The following is an 18777-nucleotide window of genomic DNA, read 5'->3' on the forward strand; positions in this document are numbered from 1 at the left end:
ACGTTCCCGCTACCAATACCTCAACACCCAGAACCTTCCCAAAGACGCAAATAGATCCCAGAAAAAGCCAATAAAAATAAGGTACATTTTTAAAGTGAGTACCAAAATATATTACAAAAGAAACAAAATACGCAGTGCCCTCAAAACATCCCTGCAAACACTCAGAAGAGGTTTGTGGTTGTGCAAGAATCCTGTGAGAGAATATCTTCAAGGAAGAAAAATTAAGTAAATATTTTCCCTTCTTTAAAGGTAACTCTGCATGGGATTTTTCAATTGTGCCAAGTAAGTATCTTGAGAAATGTACTAAAATATTGGAATACTCATCAAGCAACAAGACTTTTTCCCTGCAAGAATTTCCCTGGGGCTTGCGGCACAAAGGCTCAGGCATCAGATTCTAAGGATCCTGTAAACAGCTATTGATTTGGTCTGTGTGTACTCAGTCCTTCTCTTCCCAGTTGCAATGAGGAGTAAGAAAGGGCATAGTTGACAAGTCTAGAGCTTCAGAGCACAGGCAATTATTACCAAGCTGTACAAGTGTACTGAACTGAGCTTAGGGGGCTGGGGCAGAGCACCCTACCAGTCGTCAATTAACAGCCATTTTGCTTGGGGAGTGCTGTACTGGATTATTATGAAATTATTATAAATTTAAAATAATAAGACATTGCAGGTACTTTGGAAAAAATTGATATGATATTGTATGTGCAAAGTTAATTTTAGCATTTCTTGACTAATTGTTTAAATCATCCAGTAATATTCTCTAACACTTTTTTTAAAATAAAATTTCAGGTAGTTCTAAACACTACTAAGTGTGTGAATAGTGTATTAATGATCTCATACTTTACAAACGGATTACCTTCCCATTCTAGTCCAAACTTGTATCTGTTCACATTTAGGCCTTAGGCTGTGATCCAAAAAACACACACGTGCTTAACTTGACACACTTTGTCCCACTGAACTCAATGACACTGCTCTTGCATAAAGTTACTTACATGTATGACTGTTTTCAAGAGTGAAATCTTAAATTTCAAATTCTATGATGCATATTATGTCTTATGATGATGACCCCTATTCCCCAGTGAGAGTGTGTATGGAAATACATTTCAGAAATGCAGACACAGTGAAACTCATTTTTCAGCATGGATGGAAGTTCCTTTTCTAATCATAAGGTGGGCATAGAGTGAAAATAGTATACTGTCTTTGTTTGCCTTAAGCAGCCTCCTATTATAAGAAAATAATCTGTCTGTTCTTACTAGAATAATGTATGCTGTGACACTTCCAGAGTTTTGAAGCTCACCAAGTTTGGATTGCTGACAGATGTAGGGCAATTAAACTGACTTAAAAAAAATTCCTTGTTCACATCAAAAATGGGAGAGCTTTGTTGCTAGGACAGGAGGAAAAAGCTAAATGTGCTAAGCTTTGACAGTATCTTGAAGATGTTGCCTTTTTCAGGATACTGGGGTAGATCACATGGTATTCTGAATTATTCAGCAGTTGGTTGGCTATTTGGACAACATAATCACCTTTAGAACTGTTTGGTGTAGTTGTGTGTTGCATAAACATGGATGTGTTTGTGCATGTTTCCCATATGACAATTAATGATGCAACTAGTAACTGAAGCAAATATTGAAACAAATACAATCTCTTATCATCATAAGGCTTCATTTCTCTTTAATATTGTGCTCACAATTTTCCTTCAGTAAGATATGTAAATAAGAGTTAAGTTTCCCCCACATGGAAAGCTTCATAACAAAGTTCTTTGAGTTTGTGTGAAGTGAATGTGGACAAAAGTTTGTATTGAGGGTTTTTGTTTGTAATTGGTATTTAACATTGAAATGCTGATAGTGGTAAAACATAACAAAGCTCAATATTTCAGAGCCTTAATTGGTATGTCAGACTTAAGTTATTCAGTATGTTTAAACAAGATATATAACAATTTTCTAGTAATATAATTGGAATGTGGGCTGCTCTTCTTTAATGTCTGGTGGAACTGTTGTTTGCCTAAGTGCTAATGAGAAGAAACTAGTTTGCAACAAATTTCTTACAAGTGTGTCTAAGCAGTTGTCTCAAGCTTCACTATTCAGAAGAAGCTGACTAGAAAAACATCTTTACTGCTTAAATTGGCATTTGCACTTTGCTGAATACTTTTTTATTATTTGTATTACCATAGTGCCTAGTAGCCCTAATCATGGGGATGCATGTGGTAGCTGCTGTACAAAGACAGATAGTCCTTGCCCCAAGAAGCTTACAATCTAGGCGTAAAACAAGAAACAAGGGATGAACAAAGAAAGACAGGGAAGTACCATGAAACAGTACCGGTCAACCTCACAGGCAGTAGCCTCAGCATACCAACAGTCTAACTGTTGTCAAGATTTATATAGGCACCAGGCAGAAGAGTGTTTTGAGGAGGGATTTGGAGGTGGATGATTGGGGAAGCTCCTCCTAAGCATAAGGGCCGGAATGGGGGAGAGCATGCAGGTGCTTTTCTTTAAATTTAACAAGTGACTGATGGAGACTGGCATCATGGTGAAGCAAACATGAATAGCAATTGAGAGATAATAGGGTGGGGATTGACTGAGAAGGACCTTGAAAGGGAATACAAGCAATTTATGTTTGATGTAATAGAAAAGGGGGAGTCAATGTAGGAACGCAAAGACGGATGACATAGTCAAAACACCCAAAATCTCACCCACCCAAAAATGCTTGCCAGCCTTCTTCACCTACCAGAGCCTGAGTTTACAGATGAATTCCATCAGAGTTCATTAGTTACTATTTCATGAATGTGTTGAAGGTACATCCGTTTCCCTTTGGTCCATATTCATCAGATACATGTTGCATTTGATATATAATATTCTCCTAAGTTGTGGAATATTAATGTGGTTCTGACTAATCTGCTGAAAGATATTTTTGAGTCATTTGATACTTGTAAGCTCAAGTTTCTTACAGGGAAGGTCATTTTCTTAGTGGGAATGGTTTCAGCTCGCAGAGAACCTAGGCAAATTATGGAAACCCCACTGTGAAGATAAGCCAAACTGTTTTAACATTGCCTCTGGTTTATCAAACAAATGTAGACACAATCGTGTTTGTCAATAACTTAGTTTTGCTTAACCACTGCAATCAAGAACTTCATACAGGAATAACTTAATTTTATGGAGATTGTATACTATGGTCAGGGCCCTACCAAATTCACAGTCCATTTTGGTCAATTTCATGGTGTTGTAATTGTAGGGGTCCTGACCCAAAACGGAGTTGTTGGGGGGGCGGGGTGGTCACAAGGTTATTGTAGGGGGTTGCGATACTGGTACCCTTACTTCTGTGCTGCTGCTGGTGGGGTGCTGCCTTCAGAACTGGGTGGCCAGAGAGCCGCAGCAGCTGCTGGCCAGGAGCCCAATTCTGAAGGCAGAACCGCCGCCAGCAGCAGCGCAGAAGTAAGGATGGCATGATATGATATTGCCATCCTTACTTCTGTGCTGCTGCCTGCAGAGCTGTGTCCTCAGTCAGCTGCCACTCTCCAGCCGTCCAGCTCTCAAGGCAGTAATGCAGAAGTAAGGTGCCATGGTATGGCATTGCCACGCTTACTTCTGTGCTGCAACTGGCGGGGTGCTGCCTTCAGAGCAGGGTGCCCGGCCAACAGCTGCTGCTCTCTGGACACCCAGCTGTGAAGGCAGCGCAGAAGTAAAGGTGGCAATACCCATGATTCCCCCCACCCCCAAAAATAACCTTGTGACCCCCTCCCCCCGCCGCAACTCCCTTTTGGGTCAGGACCCCCAATTTGAGAAACTCTGGTCTCCCCTGTGAAATTGGTATGGTATAGTATAGGGTAAAAGCACACACAAGACCAGATTCACAGGGGGAGACAAGTTTTCACGGTCCATGACGTGTTTTTCATGGCTGTGAATTTGGTAGTGCCCTAACTATGGTATCACTTAAACAACACTGCATTTGTATCTTTCATTAAATTTACACAACTCTTGCCTTCTTTTATATCCATACAGAGGCCACAGAAAAAGATACCATTTCAACCCTTTCTGGATTTCAACTGAACATATGAAGGGCAATATTCCAAAAAGATATAATTACAAGTGTAGTTAAAAACAGAAGTACAGTGTGTCTATGGATCCAAACTCCTAGGCTGGATCTATATTAGAAAAGTTGCACAGGTGTAAACTAAATCAACTTAAAATTGATCTAGTTACACATGTGCAAATTCCTAATGTGGACACCCTACATGTAGCATTGCTTAACTAATCCAGTTTAGTTTAATAAGAGCTGGTCCTCGGATACAATTTGGATGGTTTAACTAAAATCAGTTTTAGCTAAACAAGTGCAAGATTTGTGTGTAGACCAGCTCTTACTAAATCAAGATAGATCAATTTAAGTGAGGCTTAAACCAATTTAAGTATAGTAGTAACTAGACTGATTTTAAGATGACCTAGTTATGTGGATGCAACTTTTCTAATGTAAACAAGCCTGTAGTTCTAGATCTTTAAGGTACTACTTGGGTAAAAGCCACAAAATAGGTCCCTGGTGACTAGTTCGGTAACATTTTTGAACCCAAACTTTTTTGGCAATGTGCATTTGGTGACACCAATACATTTTACGAATTTGTGTCAGTTTTGCAGAATTGTTCTTCTGCAAAGAAGATGGGGGAGACTGAAAAATTTTGAAAACTGAAAGATGGTTCTGACATTTTCAAAACAAAACATTCTATTTGAAATTACTTTTTTCAAAATTTCATTTACTTTTTTTTTTTTAATTGTAACTCAGAACAAGACATTACATTTTGGGTCAGTTTGTTTGACCCACATATATTTAATATTTTTTTTTTGTTCACCAAGAATTTTGACAAATTTTGTTTTGCTTCAACCCAAAACAATTGTTTTTCAACTTTTGAAAATTGCCAGGGAACTGAAAAAATCTGTTGTTCTTCTTCAAGTGCTTGCTCATATCGATTCCAATTAGGGGTGTGTGTGCTGTGTGCACGATCGTCGGAAGATTTTTACCCTAGCAACACCTGGTGGGTTGGCTGCGGTGCCCCCTGGAGTGGCGCCTTCTTGGCGCCGAATATATGCCCCAGCCGACCTAGCGCCCCCTCAGTTCCTTCTTACTGCCTGTGACGGTCATTGGAACTGTGGAACGCCGCTTAGCTGAACTCCACTTTCCCTAGCTTCTCTTGTTAGCACTCGTTAATAGTTGTAAATAGTTTTAAATAGTTGTTAGTAGTTCTTTAGTAAGTAGTTATAGTTCTTAGTGTAAATAGTAGTTGGGGGGTAAGGAGCTATCCTCTTCCCTCCCTCCTGGTACCCGGGCTGATGCCTAGGTCTCCAGGTTTCAAACCATCCTCAGCCTGCCTCAAGCCGATGCCTACGGGAGACCCCCACAACTCCTGCTTGAAGTGCCTGGGGGAATCCCATCAAGCTGACAAATGCTGCATTTGCAAGGCATTCAAGCCTCGGACTAAAAAGGAGCGGGACTTTCACCTGAAGCAGCTCCTTATGGAAGCGGCACTTAGCCTGATGTCCTCGGCGGTGCACCAAGACCCGGAGTCAACTTTGTCAGTTCAGAGCACGCCTGCGGCACTGGAGCGCTCAGTGCAACGTCCGGACGTCGGCAGAGACTTCCGGCCCCCCACCAGCGCGACGTCACTCCCTGTCTCTGGGACCGAAGAGGCAGCACAAGCAACAGGCTGCCCCTTTGCAATCGCTGGCGCCACCTGTGCCTCCCTCGGAGCTGTGTCCAGTGTTGGAGCGACCGGCAAAGGCACCAACCCCTCCACCGTTGACTCCGGCACCGCAATGGCCATCGAGTCCGGTGCACGTAAGCTCCCCAGTGCGCACCGTGGTTGAGCTTAGGCCACCGTCCATGCGGGAGACATTCTCCATGGCGCGCGACCTGATTGCGCTCACCGAGCCGGGACCATTGCAGCCTCTGGTGCTGCCAGTATGGGCTGTTCCCTCAAAAGGAAAGCCCTCCATGCTACACCCTCTGTCACAAAGCGAGATAGGATGGCACCGATCCCGGTCATCGTCCTGATCCAGACGCTGGTCTTGTTCATGGCACTGCTTGCAGTCCCGGCACCTATCACCATCTGGCACCGGGTGTAGTCGCAGCGCCGCTCAGCCTCACGAAGATCTTCTCAGTACGGTTCTTACCGGTCCAGGTTCTGGCACCAATCACTGTGCTGGTCTGAGCGCCAATTTACTCGGAGTTGATCCCAGAGCCGATCCACCCGTAGATCTTTGTCGCGGTCCAGATCCAGCTCCCAGCACTGATATGGCCACCGGTACCGATTGGGATCGCAACACTGATCTCCATCTCCCCGGTGTAGTGCAGTACCACATGCCAAGACAGCACCGCAAACATACTCTGCACCACCTTGGCTTTCCCGCTCCGCCTTAAGGTCATCTCAAGCAGGAAGTGGCTACCACGTCCAGGACCAAGAGGTGGACGGCTCTAGCCAATGGCAGGACGAAGGCGAGGACCCTACTCGGGGTCCTCCGCAATGGTCCTTTTGGACTCCTTGGGCTTACCATCAGGCACAGGGTGTCCCCTCGGGGGCTTCTCGCTCTGGCCTCTGGTACCCGGGGCTCCAAGTGGGCACTGAGTCACCCTCCCCCGGGTGGCTTGGAGGCGACTTCCCTGCCCCCAGTCAAGGCCCACGCCCCTAGCGTGGTGGACCTAGGGCAACCAGACCCTCTCCAGCAAGACCTTCCCCAGGACCCGTTAGTCCCGGGGGTATCCTCGTCTTCCCCAGACGAGGCGGTAGCGGGTACGTCCTCCTCTGGACCCCCACCTATAGATCTCCATGCCCAGCAGGAGCGGCTCAGCGGGGTGGCACAAAACATGAACCTCCAGGTGGAGGAGGTGGTGGAGGTAGAGATCCAGTAGTGGACATTCTGTCTGCCTACACACCGTCCAGAATAGCCTTGCCCTTCATTCGGACTATTCAGGCTAATGCCATTACAATCTGGCAATCTCCGGCCTCTATTCCTCCTACTGCTAAGGGGGTGGAGGGGAAATATTTTGTCCCCTCCAAAGACTTCGAGTACTTGTATACTCACCCCCAGCTGTGCTCCCTCCTTGTACAGTCCATTAACAAGAGGGAGAAACACGGCCAACAAGCCCCCGCGTCTAAATCCAAGGACGCTAGACTCCTGGATTCATTCGGGCGCAAAATATACTCTACTGGTGGCTTATAGCTCAGAGTGGCTAACTAGCAGGCCCTCTTGAGCTGATACAATTTATAATATCTGGAACTCGATACAGAAGTTCAAGGAGCTTATCCCTCAAGAGTCCAGGGAGGATTTTGGAGTTTTATTAGAGGAGGGCAAGAAAGTAGCCAGAATGTCTCTAGAAGCCTCGTTAGACGTGGCAGACTCCGCAGCTAGGACTCTAGCCTCGGGAGTAGCTATGCGCCGTATCTCCTGGCTACAGGTCTCCAGTCTCCCACCTGAACTCCAGCAGACCATACAGGACCTACCCTTTGATGGCCAGGGTCTCTTCTTGGAGAAGACAGACTCCAGGATTCAGAGTCTGAAGGACAACCGGGCCATCATGCGTTCACTGGGCATGCATACCCCGGTAACGCAACGTAGGCCCTTCCGACCCCAACCGCAGCGCACCTACACCAACCCCCGGCCAAGACAGGACTTCGTTAGAAGATGTGGCCAAGGTGGTAGGCGGAGACAGCCTGGTGAGCAGACGGACCAGAACCAGGGTCCCCCCCAAACCATCGGCAGGACCCAAACAACACTTTTGAAGGTGCACCCGAGGGCGGAGCACCAGTCTCCTTCCTGGATCCTTCCCCGCCCTTCTACAACCGCCTCTTCCATTTCCTCTGTGCGTGGTCTCGTATAACATCAGACCGCTGGGTCCTACGCACAGTGGAAAGTGGATACAGCCTTCAATTTGCTTTATTCCCCCGCTCCCACCCTCCCTCCCTCTCCCTCTTCAGGGACCCTTCTCACGAGCAACTCCACGAGCAACTACAGGAGGTGCAAACGCTCCTAGCTATAGGAGCGATAGAGGAGGTTCCTAGGGAACTGAGGGGCAGGCGATATTTCCTAATCCCCAAGGCAAAGGGGGAGGCTACAGCCCATCCTGGACCTGTGCGGACGCAACAAATTCATGGTAAAGTTGAAGTTCTGCATAGTTTCCCTGGGGACCATTATTCCTTTCCTGGAGACTGGTACGCCGCCCTCGACATGAAGGATGCGTATTTCCATATAGCGATTTACCCGCCCCACAGGCATTTCCTTCGCTTTGTGGTCAACCAACAGCACTTCCAGTTTACCGTCCTTCCCTTCGGTCTATCCATGGCATCAAGGATCTTTACAAAGTGTATGGCTGTCATAGCTGCCTCCCTTCATCGACATCAGATCCAAGTGTTTCCATACTTCGACCACTGCCTCATTTGGGGCTGCTCCAGGGACCTGGTGCAATCTCATGTTCAGTTCACCATGAGCATGTTCAGACAACTAGACCTGCTGCTCAGTGTAGAAAAGTCCACTTTGGAGCCGACCCAAAGGATAGACTTCATTGGTGCAGTCCTAGATTTGAGAGTCGCCCACGTGTTTCTATTGGATGCACGTTTTGAGGCCCTAGTGAACATCATCCGCAGCCTGCAAGGCTTCCCGACCTTGACAGTATGGACGTGCCTAGATCTCCTGGGACACATGGCATCTTGTACATTTGTGACCAGACACGCCAGACTACGCCTCTGTTCACTTCAGGCCTGGCTCTCAACCGTATGACATCCAGGCTGGCACAGCATGGACATGGTGGTCACGGTACCACTGGACATCTTAGGCTCCCTGAACTGGTGGCTGAACCCCAAGTCAGTAGTCGAGGGGATACCGTTCCATGCCCCACAGCCCTGCCTGGCCCTAACCATGGACGCATCTTCTCTGGGTTGGGGTGCTCACTTTGGGAACCTTTGCACGCAGGGCCTTTGATCCACACGAGATATTCCTGCACATCAATGTACGGGAGCTGAGACCAGTGCGCCTGGCTTGTCAAGTATTTCACAGGCACCTTCAGGGCCGTTGTGTTGCAGTTTTCACAGACAACACAATGGCCATGTTTTATATCAACAAACAAGGGGGAGCATGATCGTCCCCCCTCTGTCAGGAAGCCATTCTCCTGTGGGAATTCTGCATAGCCCACTAGATCCATCTAGTGGTGTCTTTTCTCCCAGGAGTCCAGAACACCTTAGTGGACCGCTTCAGCAGATCCTTCCAGGCTCACGAGTGGTCGATTCGCCCGGACGTCATCCACTCTGTCTTCCAGAAGTGGGGGGTTTCCCCACATAGATCTATTCGCCTCCCGCGAGAATCGGAAGTGCCAGGTGTTCTGCTCTCTCCAAGGATGCTCCCTGGGTTCCCTGTCAGACGCCTTCCTAATACCGTGGAAAGACCACCTGTTATGCTTTTTCTCCATTCCTGTTAGTCCACAGGGTCCTGCTCAAGTTGCGCAGGGACAGAGCCCGCTTAATTTTGGTCGCCCTGGCGTGGCCCAGGCAGCACTGTGACAGTTCTAGGAGAGTGGTGTACGTGATCACTCCAATTCCACTTCTGTTGTGGCCGGACCTGATCACGCAAGGACACAGATGACTCTGCCATCCCAACCTGCGATCCCTCCACCTCACAGCGTGGATGCTGCATGGCTAACTCAATCTGAGCTACGTGGCTCCCGCTCAGTGCAACAGGTCCTTCTGGGTAGCAGAAAGACCTCTACCAGATCCAAGTATTCAGCTAAGTGGAAGTATTTTTCCTGCTGGTGTACTCTGGGTGATACGGCCCCCCCCCTGCAGCGCCAGTACCTACCATCTTGGACTACCTCTTGTCCTTGAAACAGCAGGGCTTGGCAGTTTCATCCATCAGAGTACATCTAGCAGCGATTTTGGCCTTCCACCTGGGTGAAAATGGGTGCTCGGTCTTTTCCAATGCCCTGGTCAGCAGGTTCCTCAAGGGATTGGAACCCCTGTACCTGCAAATTCAACATCCGGTCCCTATGTGGGACCTCAACCTGGTCCTATCCAGACTCATGAGTGCTCCGTTCGAGCCGATGGCCACTTGCTTGCTCCTGTACCTTTCCTGGAAGACAGCCTTCCTCGTAGCTATCACCTCAGTGAGGCATGTGTCTGAGCTTAGAGCCCTCACGTCGGAACCGCCATACACAGTGTTCCACAAGGACAAGGTACAGCTGCGACCACACCTGGCCTTCCTTCCTAAGGTGGTTTCTGCCTTCCATGTCAACCAAGACATCTTCCTCCCTGTCTTCTATCCGAAGCTGCATGCCTCTCAATGGGACCAGCAGCTGCACTCCCTAGACGTTTGCAGAGCCCTCGCCTTTTACATCGAGCAAACAAAAACTTTTAGGAAAACAACTCAGCTGTTTGTTGCTGTGGCAGACCAAATGAAAGACCTCCCGGTCTCCGCCCAGCGCATCTCGTCCTGGATCACATCATGCATCTGTGCATGCTATGACTTGGCTGGTGTCTCAACTACACACCTTACTGCCCACTCCACCCGGGCTCAAACTTTGTCCTCCGCTTTCCTGGCTCATGTACCAATTCAGGAGATATGTAGAGCAGCAACTTGGTCATCGGTACATACCTTTGCTACCCACTATGCGATAGTCCAGCAGTGAAGAGGTGAGATGGGATTTGCTTCAGCAGTTCTTTACTCCACGACACCTCACTCCAACCCCACCACCTAGGTAAGGCTTGGGAGTCACCTAATTGGAATCAATATGAGCAAGCACACGAAGAAGAAAAGATGGTTACACACCTTTGTAATTGTTGTTCTTTGAGATGTGTTGCTCATATCCATTCCAAACCCACCCTCCTTCCCCTCTGTCAGAGTAGCCGGCAAGAAGGAACTGAGGGGGTGCTGGGTCGGCTGGGGCATATATTTGGCGCCATGAAGGCGCCACTCCAGGGGGCGTCTCAGCCAATCCACCGGATGTTGCTCGGGTAAAAATCTTCCGATGATTGTGCACATGGCATGCGCACACCTAATTGGAATGGACATGAGCAACATATCTCGAAGAACAACAGTTACAAAGGTGAGTTACCATCTTTTCACCCAGCTCTAATGGTAATGGCTCTCACAGTTTCATATAGTCAATGTTCTGCGGTGCCTATTTCTAAACTCCAAGGGCAAGCCTTATGAGTATGAGCCCTTTTCCAAAATGTATTATTTGTCCCTTGTAGACTTCTTAAATCTTGTAGGATTATTAAAATATACTTAAAAATGAATTAAGGAAAAATTCTTAATCTAAAAGACCACATAAATTACAGGAATGGTATTAAGGAAGGGTGAAAGAGATGGGTGCCAGTGCTTAGTTATGGTTGTCTGTCTGGCCTTAACTGTGTATTTCTGTACTTACAAATGTTTGTTCTTAGTGATTTGTTTTTCAAGTGGAAACTTAATTGAGAGTTTCCAGGGTTTCCAAGGCTTAGCGTTTTGTTTTTTTTTTGGTTGGTTTGGTTTTAACAGTAATGTTCTTCCGAAGCTGTTTAGTACTGTGTGCTCAACCTTAACTTTAATTTAACTAAGGGGAGAGGAAGCGGGTGGGGTGTTTAGGAAGGAATACAGGACCAAAATGTTGTCAGAGTTCCACACTGAACACTCATCTAGACAACATTTTTCCTATGACTTGCTCATTCTGAGGAGGTCTTTCTCCACAAATTCAATGTCAAAATGCCACTTAAGTTTCTATTTGAAGTGGACTAAAGTGCTTAGAAAGACCAATCAAGAGGAAGTTTTTGGAAACTTTGAACTAATTTTATTAGTGTCTGGAAAATATGGAGCAGGGTATATCAATTTAATTTCAAAATTTTTGATCTGATACTTAGTACTGCACAATGTTTTCTTCCTCCTGATATGACTGAAAAAATGTAATGCACTTTTACTGTATGTCAGTAACGACTGATAAAATAACCAAACCAAACAAACCCACAAAAAAACTATTGCCAAGAGAGTGAATAAATGTTAGTTTCCTCCAAAGGCATCTTCATATTCATTACATAAAGTTGGAGAATAGAGCTAAAATAAATCCTTTATTTATCCGGATGTGTTTATTCATTAATATTAATGACAAACAGGTTTATCAGGCATAGCTTTATACCATAGTTTATGAAGTGCCTGTTTATATTTTCTGCAGAAGCTCAACATGAGAATCACCACTATGGCTGGTATACTTTTATTTATTTATTTGTTTTTTAAAATGCAAGTTAGCAAAGATGGATAGCTTGAAGATAGCACCAAAGTTTGATGGATAGGCACTGTAGTCAGTAAAGGAATCCCTCAGCAGTGTATTGGTTCTGAAATATATTCCTAGTTCAATGAGAATTTAGGGAAAAACCTTCAAAAACCCTCTCAGCAGTGAGGTGAAGCATTTTGTTTTTTGTTTTTTAAATTGAAGATTATAAAATGGAAGGGAGAAATTGAGTGATTGGCTAAGGAGGATTCCAAATGGAAAAACCACACACTAGTTCTATTGCTAATGCCTTAGGTTTACATAGTACCTTTTATACAAATGATCCCAAAGTAGCTTACAAACTGGTACACAAGCTACCTTCTGCTACACAAAGTGGAACTGAGGAAAAGCTTTTGAAACAGCCTTCATTTCAATCCCATGTTCAAGATAGAATGCACAGGCCCTGCAGCTGTGTGGTCTGTGCTCTGTAGCTAGTGTGTGTGTGCGTGTGTGTGTGTGCACGTGTGCAGGGAAGGGACAGGAGCTAAGGAGCAGCTGCTCTGCACAGTGTGCTTCCCTCTGCTTTGGGCAGAGATCCAGGAGAAGTTATTTGAGTGCTTGTTCATGTCAATTCCAATCAGGTGTGCGTGCGCCGTGTGCACAACAGCCAGAAGACTTTTCCCCTAACAGTGTCTATAGGGTCAGCCTGGGTGCCCCTGGGACTCGCACCTTCATGGCGCCCAGTATAGGGCCCTGCTGACCCGCCCCTCCCCCTCAGTTCCTTCATACCTCTGGTGATGGCTAGCTGGAACTTCCCTCGCTGTTGCTTCTGCAAGAGCCTCTAGCAATGTCCCACTGTCATTTGTATATAGATTCTTAGTTAGTAGTATTAGCAGTGTTAGTAGTTTCTCTAAGTTTTCGTTGTGGGGGTTCCCCCTCCAGCCCCCGTTTCGTCCCCCAATACCAGGGCATGCCTTGGGCACCAGGGTTCAAACCATGTGAAGTCTGCGGTAAATTGATGCCAAAAAGCAACCCGCACATCTCTTATTTGAAGTGCCTCTGCAAGAGTCACGAGAAGGACAAGTGCTGCATTTACAAAGGGTTTTGTCCAAGGACCCTTAAGGATCGTGAGCAGAGACTCCGAATTCTCCTCATGGAGGCAGCCGTCCGCCCGCAGTCTGACCCTGGCTCGGCAGAGCCTGTACTGAGCGCCACACCTCCTCCGTGCACAGCAACAGGGAGGCCTCAGCCTATCCAGCCTATGTTGGGCCCGGCACCTCCCAGGGGCTCGTTGACTTCTGCCCTGCAAGGGGTCCAGTCAAGTCTGGCCCACTACCATTCTCCAGACCGTCATGGCTGGGATATTCAACTCCTCTCCACTCTGGAGACTTGAGGCAGCATATGATCTTATTCGCCTGATGGCACCACCTTCTCCAAGGGACGAGGCACTGGTGATAACCAGGCCACCTATCCCATCTACGGGCAAGTCAGCGATGATGTCGCACCGCTCCCAATCTCTGCGGTGCTACTCCCCAGGGCCAGCCGCCCATGTGGGGGGATCACACCAATCCCCAGAGGTCCAGCACCGCTCATCGGCACCACCCAGTACCGCTCCTCTGTAGTGTTTGTTTTCAGAGGCCTCTGAGGCTTAGTCCTATCAGACAAATAGGTCCAGCAGCGGAAGGTCTAGATCTCGGCGACGCTGCCAACCTCCTTTGGTGCCGTGACCACCTCAATGGCAACCACCAGCTCAGTGGTCCTTTTGGACTCCCTGGGCCTATCAACAAGCACAGGGTCAGAGCCAGACATCAAGATCCGGGTTGGCGTTGGCATTCTTCACCCCTTGCAGCAGCTGGCAGTGGAGATGATGCTGATAGCTGCGCCTGCCGCTCAGGCCTCCGTACCAGCGACCACCCCGGCGCCGGTGTTAAAGCAGTCCAACAAACAACGTGACCCTTTTGTGGCCAAGGTAAGTGACCAAGGTCACGTGCCAATGCTCTTGTCCTCCTCTCCAGATAAGGCTGTTGTGGGCACTTCAACGGGCCCCGCTTTGGAAGATAGAAGGGTCCTGCAACAGCTGTTACACAGGGTGGCCCAGAATCTGGGGATCCAGGCAGAAGAGCTGTAGAGGATGCTGATCCCATGGTGGACATCCTCGCCCCCTCTGGGCCCTTGCGCACTGTGCTGCCACTCATCAAAACTATAACTGAGACCACAAAAACTTTGTGGCAGACGCTGGCCTCTTTGCCCCCTACAGTGAAGAGAAATGAGAGATGCTATTTCGTCCCCTCAAGGGGATATGAGCATCTCTATTCTCACCCTCCACCCGACTCTTTGGTGGTGGATGCTGCAAACCAAAGGGAGCATCAGGGGTTTCATTTAGGGGTTTCCCCTAAAAATCGGGAAGCGAAAAAGGTGGACTTGTTTGGGAGAAAAGTCTACTTCACCAGTGTTTTGCAGCTCTGCATTTCAAACCAGCAGGCCAGAGGTGTAATGAGTACGTACTAACTAATTTTTAATTTTTGACCTCCCCCTACCCATCCCCAGTGTCTGCATGCATGTGTGACAATAAGTGTGGCCAGTCTTACAAACAGATTGGGTAAGGTGATTTTGTCCCTTGCTAAAGGAGATCTCACTCCCACATCTGCCTGTCCCCTGCCCAGCAACTAATCTTGTCCCCCATCAGTTCAGTCCTCCACCCCAGCCTCACTTATGCTGCTCCTAGAGTTCTTCAATCTCCTCCTAGGCATGGGGCGGCAGCAGCAAGATCCCCTCCTCCTTCCCAGGCTTGGGGGAGCAGCTCCAGGGGCTCTTCACCCCCTGCCCTTCCCAGGCTGTGGAAAGAGCAGAGTAACCAGCCTGCCCGTAGCTCTCTCAGGAGGGGAGGGAGGAGGTGGGAGCAGGGCTGGGCTGCCGGGATCTTTGTTCTCTCCCTTCCTATGAGAACGATAAGAAGAGGGTAGAAAATCTGCTGGCTTTTAGCAGGACTGAACTTTTGAGTGAGCTGGAGGTTTTCGCATCGTTGCTAGGTGAGCTCCAGTTCTTCTGAAATCCCATCATGCATGAAAAAATCATGAGTTGGCAATACTGTAATATACAGTATCCAGTCCAGTTTTGCTCTCCCTTATTTAAAAATGACTAAAAAGTTTGCTTGTACTTTCCAAAGACACTTGCCTTCAGGCAGATACCAAGCATGGGACATTTCAGCCCAAAAGGTGACTATTCCAAAGGTTTTTGCTGTATTATAATGGTAACATTTTATATTTGTATACATAAGTATATCGTGTGTGTGTGTGTGTGTGTATGGAATAAACATAAACAAGTTAGGATAATGTAAAATGGGATAAAAGTATTTTAAAAGCTTAACTGAAGATCTGGCTATATTTAATAAAAATGTCTCAGTAAGATATGGGAGAATGATTTATAAAGTATTATTGGTCTAATTAAAGAGTTGATGGCACTATGACTTGAGTCTTGTGCCTAAAAACACACTAGCCTTGAATGATTAATATACTATAATTCATTCCCTGTTGTGCCTTATGATGCATAGTTCTTATTCCTTTAACAAGTTATTGGCAATGCAGTTGTATCCAAGAATCTAGGGTATAAGAAAGATTAAATGCATAGAACAAATGCAGGCAAAGTAGTTTCACATTTATTGTATTATTTTTGTGACTATGGTATTAAAATAGATCCTTTGTGAGCTTTTCCTGGAACGGGAAGAAAGCATCTTTCTTTACTATTATTCAAAGGCTTCTTTATTGGGGTATAGTGGACATTTAATTACTTTGAAATTCTCCATAACAAATGTGCTAGTCTTGGCCTGAATCGTCCCCTGCATGAAAAGAAAACCCTCTCCTCTGCCTATGTGCTCTTTCTCATGAGGGATGGGGTTGGGGAGGGAGACTGCCTTCTCCTTCAAGGAAATCTCTGCACTGGCACTTTGCTTGGGAAGGGCTCTCTGGGGCTTCTGGAGAAATAGAAGTGTTTGCTTCCATGGTTCTGTTCCTGGTGACTTGCAGCATTTCCAAATGGAAATTGTTTGGGAAGTTAATGGTAGCCTGAAAATAGGGGTGGAATTTCACCTTTTTGTTTGTGTAAGATGTATAAAGAAGGTTGATAGGATTTGGCTTATATAATATATTTTAAAAACTTTTTTTCTACTTTAGAGATTCAGTTCTTGCCTATCATAGAAGTCCAATTGGAGCACTCTGACAGCAGGAGCAGTGAATTAAAAATATCAAAATAGGACTGAAAACTGAACAGTTGAGTGTTTTTATTAGCATTTGTTTAACTCCAGTGATTAATGAACATTTTGGGGAAATTATGTTTTTGTTAAAGGTTCAGTACCCCATTCCTCCTTATTTCCTCCCTTCCTTCCCCCATCCCGCTGCCCAAGTCCTCCAGCAAAACCAAGGAAGATTAACTAGACTTGACATTCCTGCCATTCCTAAGGGGAAAGGTGCAGGAAAAACATTTACACCCCCACCATCTGTCAGGCTGAAGTAGCAAAAAGTGGGGATTTTTTTTACACCCAATTTTAAAATAAATCCTTTGCAAGTCACTTCTGATAGTTTGCATTTGTGTTAACTTGAGGGTTCCCTGCCATGACTGCTCTTGTACAGCTGCTGTGGGACTTAGACGGTAGCAAAGCTTCAGCAGGAGCCATGCTGCCAGGGGAAACATGGGGCAGCAGAGCAGAGAGACATGGGGAAACAGGAACCATCCATGTGGTTCAGCAGACCTGGATGTCTCCGCCCCCCCACCCCCCCCATGAATCCATGTGGGTCAGAGAACTTGTCCAATCCCCATTCAGTGACCCCCTAGACGCTTCTCTCACGCCCCCCTTCTTAAGGGGTCAATTTGCAAGGAACTCTGAAGGTGAACCTTGTTAAGTTTTTTGCCTTTCTAGCTGCCTCCTGCATACTTCTCCACAAAAGAAGTTGATCTGTCCTCTTGATAAGAAAGAAGAAAATAACCTCAGTTTTAATGTAAACATAAAACAAGATAGATTCTAAACTCCACTCATTGTTTTAAAAAGAAATTAATACATTACAAAATGATCTCAAAATGCTTTCCACCATTTATGTTTTTGGCTGAGGCATATGTATTCCATTGAGGCAATTTTCTCTTTTCTGTTACAAAACACAGGATTAAATAACTATCACATGAAATTTACAAAGTCCCAGTTGTAGCAGTTGCAATTTGTGTTGAATAAATGCAATTGACATGAAAATGTTGTTAAACAAAACAAAAACACAAATTAGGAAACTCTTGAAATACCAAATTATTTAATGTTCTTTTGGAAATTATGTGTAAAATTGCATTTATTGAAATGATCATGTGTAATATTTGCAGTTTGATTAATTTTAATTCCTGTCTGAATTCCTCTTTTAAAGAAATGTAGACCATATTTGAGGCATAAGTTGTGTAACAAAATACCTCTATTTCTGACTTAATTTAATTTTTACATGCCTCTGTTACGCAGGAAGTATACTTTTAATAAAAGTCATGTGTAGAGCAGTAGTTTTTAACATACAAAATAAATTACTGTTGCGTTGTAACTGATGTGCACCCTGAATTTACTGTAAGCAAAGCTCCCATGAGGATTAGATCCATATTGTCAGCTATTTACTCAGCATTTTATTGAAAATAAATGTTAGATGCTGCTATCAATTTCTGTGGACAAAATTATGATGGACTACATTTATTTCTGTTGTAGTGCTTTTTTGTTTAGGTTTCTTAGACTGTACAGATAAAAGGTTATTTGGGTCTATTTCTTCTGATTTCTGTTTTCCCCCTCCCCCCCCCCTTTTTTAAGCAGTGCCTAGCGTTATACGAAACACTTTCCTGACCTTTTCCAATGTCAAAACATGAAACAGAGAGAGGAGGATATCCTACGGTTTACAGTGTGTTAAGGGAATTACCTCATCAGCATGAAAGGTCCATAGCTAATGAGCACCAGAGACAAGTGAGCTATTGGAGTGCTGCACTCTTGAGGATATAAAGCAATATGTCAAAACACACTTGGTTTTATTTCTCTCCTTGTTTAATCTTTCCTTAGCATTTCAGTAGACAATCAGGCACGTGAGGGTCCTTAGATTTTTGCTTTTCCCTATGTCACACTTCAGTCTTTTTTCCATTGCTCTGCCCCCTAACCCCCAATAATTTATAGGAAAATATTAGGTTGGTAGAACTTTAAGGGGAAAGGGGCAAATCCTGCTTTTTATGGAAAGAAAGCTTGAAAGATTTGTTTTGCCCTGACATGTTTTACATTGGAAAAGAAGATGTTGACTACCCTGTTTATCTTGGAAGACAATAAAGACAACTGTAGAATCAATATGGTTGAGACATCACAGAAATCAAGTAAGGGACACCTGATTAAGAGGGAAGTAAATTTTTTTTTAATTGTTAAAACTTTTATTTGCTCTTAACAATCATTTTACCTAAAAACCTTTAAAGATTGGAAGAAAAAAATCTGTCTCTTCTTTCAAGAGCAGAAAAACTAGAATGGAAGTAGCACTTTATCAGCCCAAAGATGGAGCAGTGAATCAATTGACTGATTTCTATGAAATA

This window comes from Lepidochelys kempii, chromosome 3 (genome assembly GCF_965140285.1).
Source record: "Lepidochelys kempii isolate rLepKem1 chromosome 3, rLepKem1.hap1, whole genome shotgun sequence".
NCBI classification, from domain to species: domain Eukaryota; kingdom Metazoa; phylum Chordata; order Testudines; family Cheloniidae; genus Lepidochelys; species Lepidochelys kempii.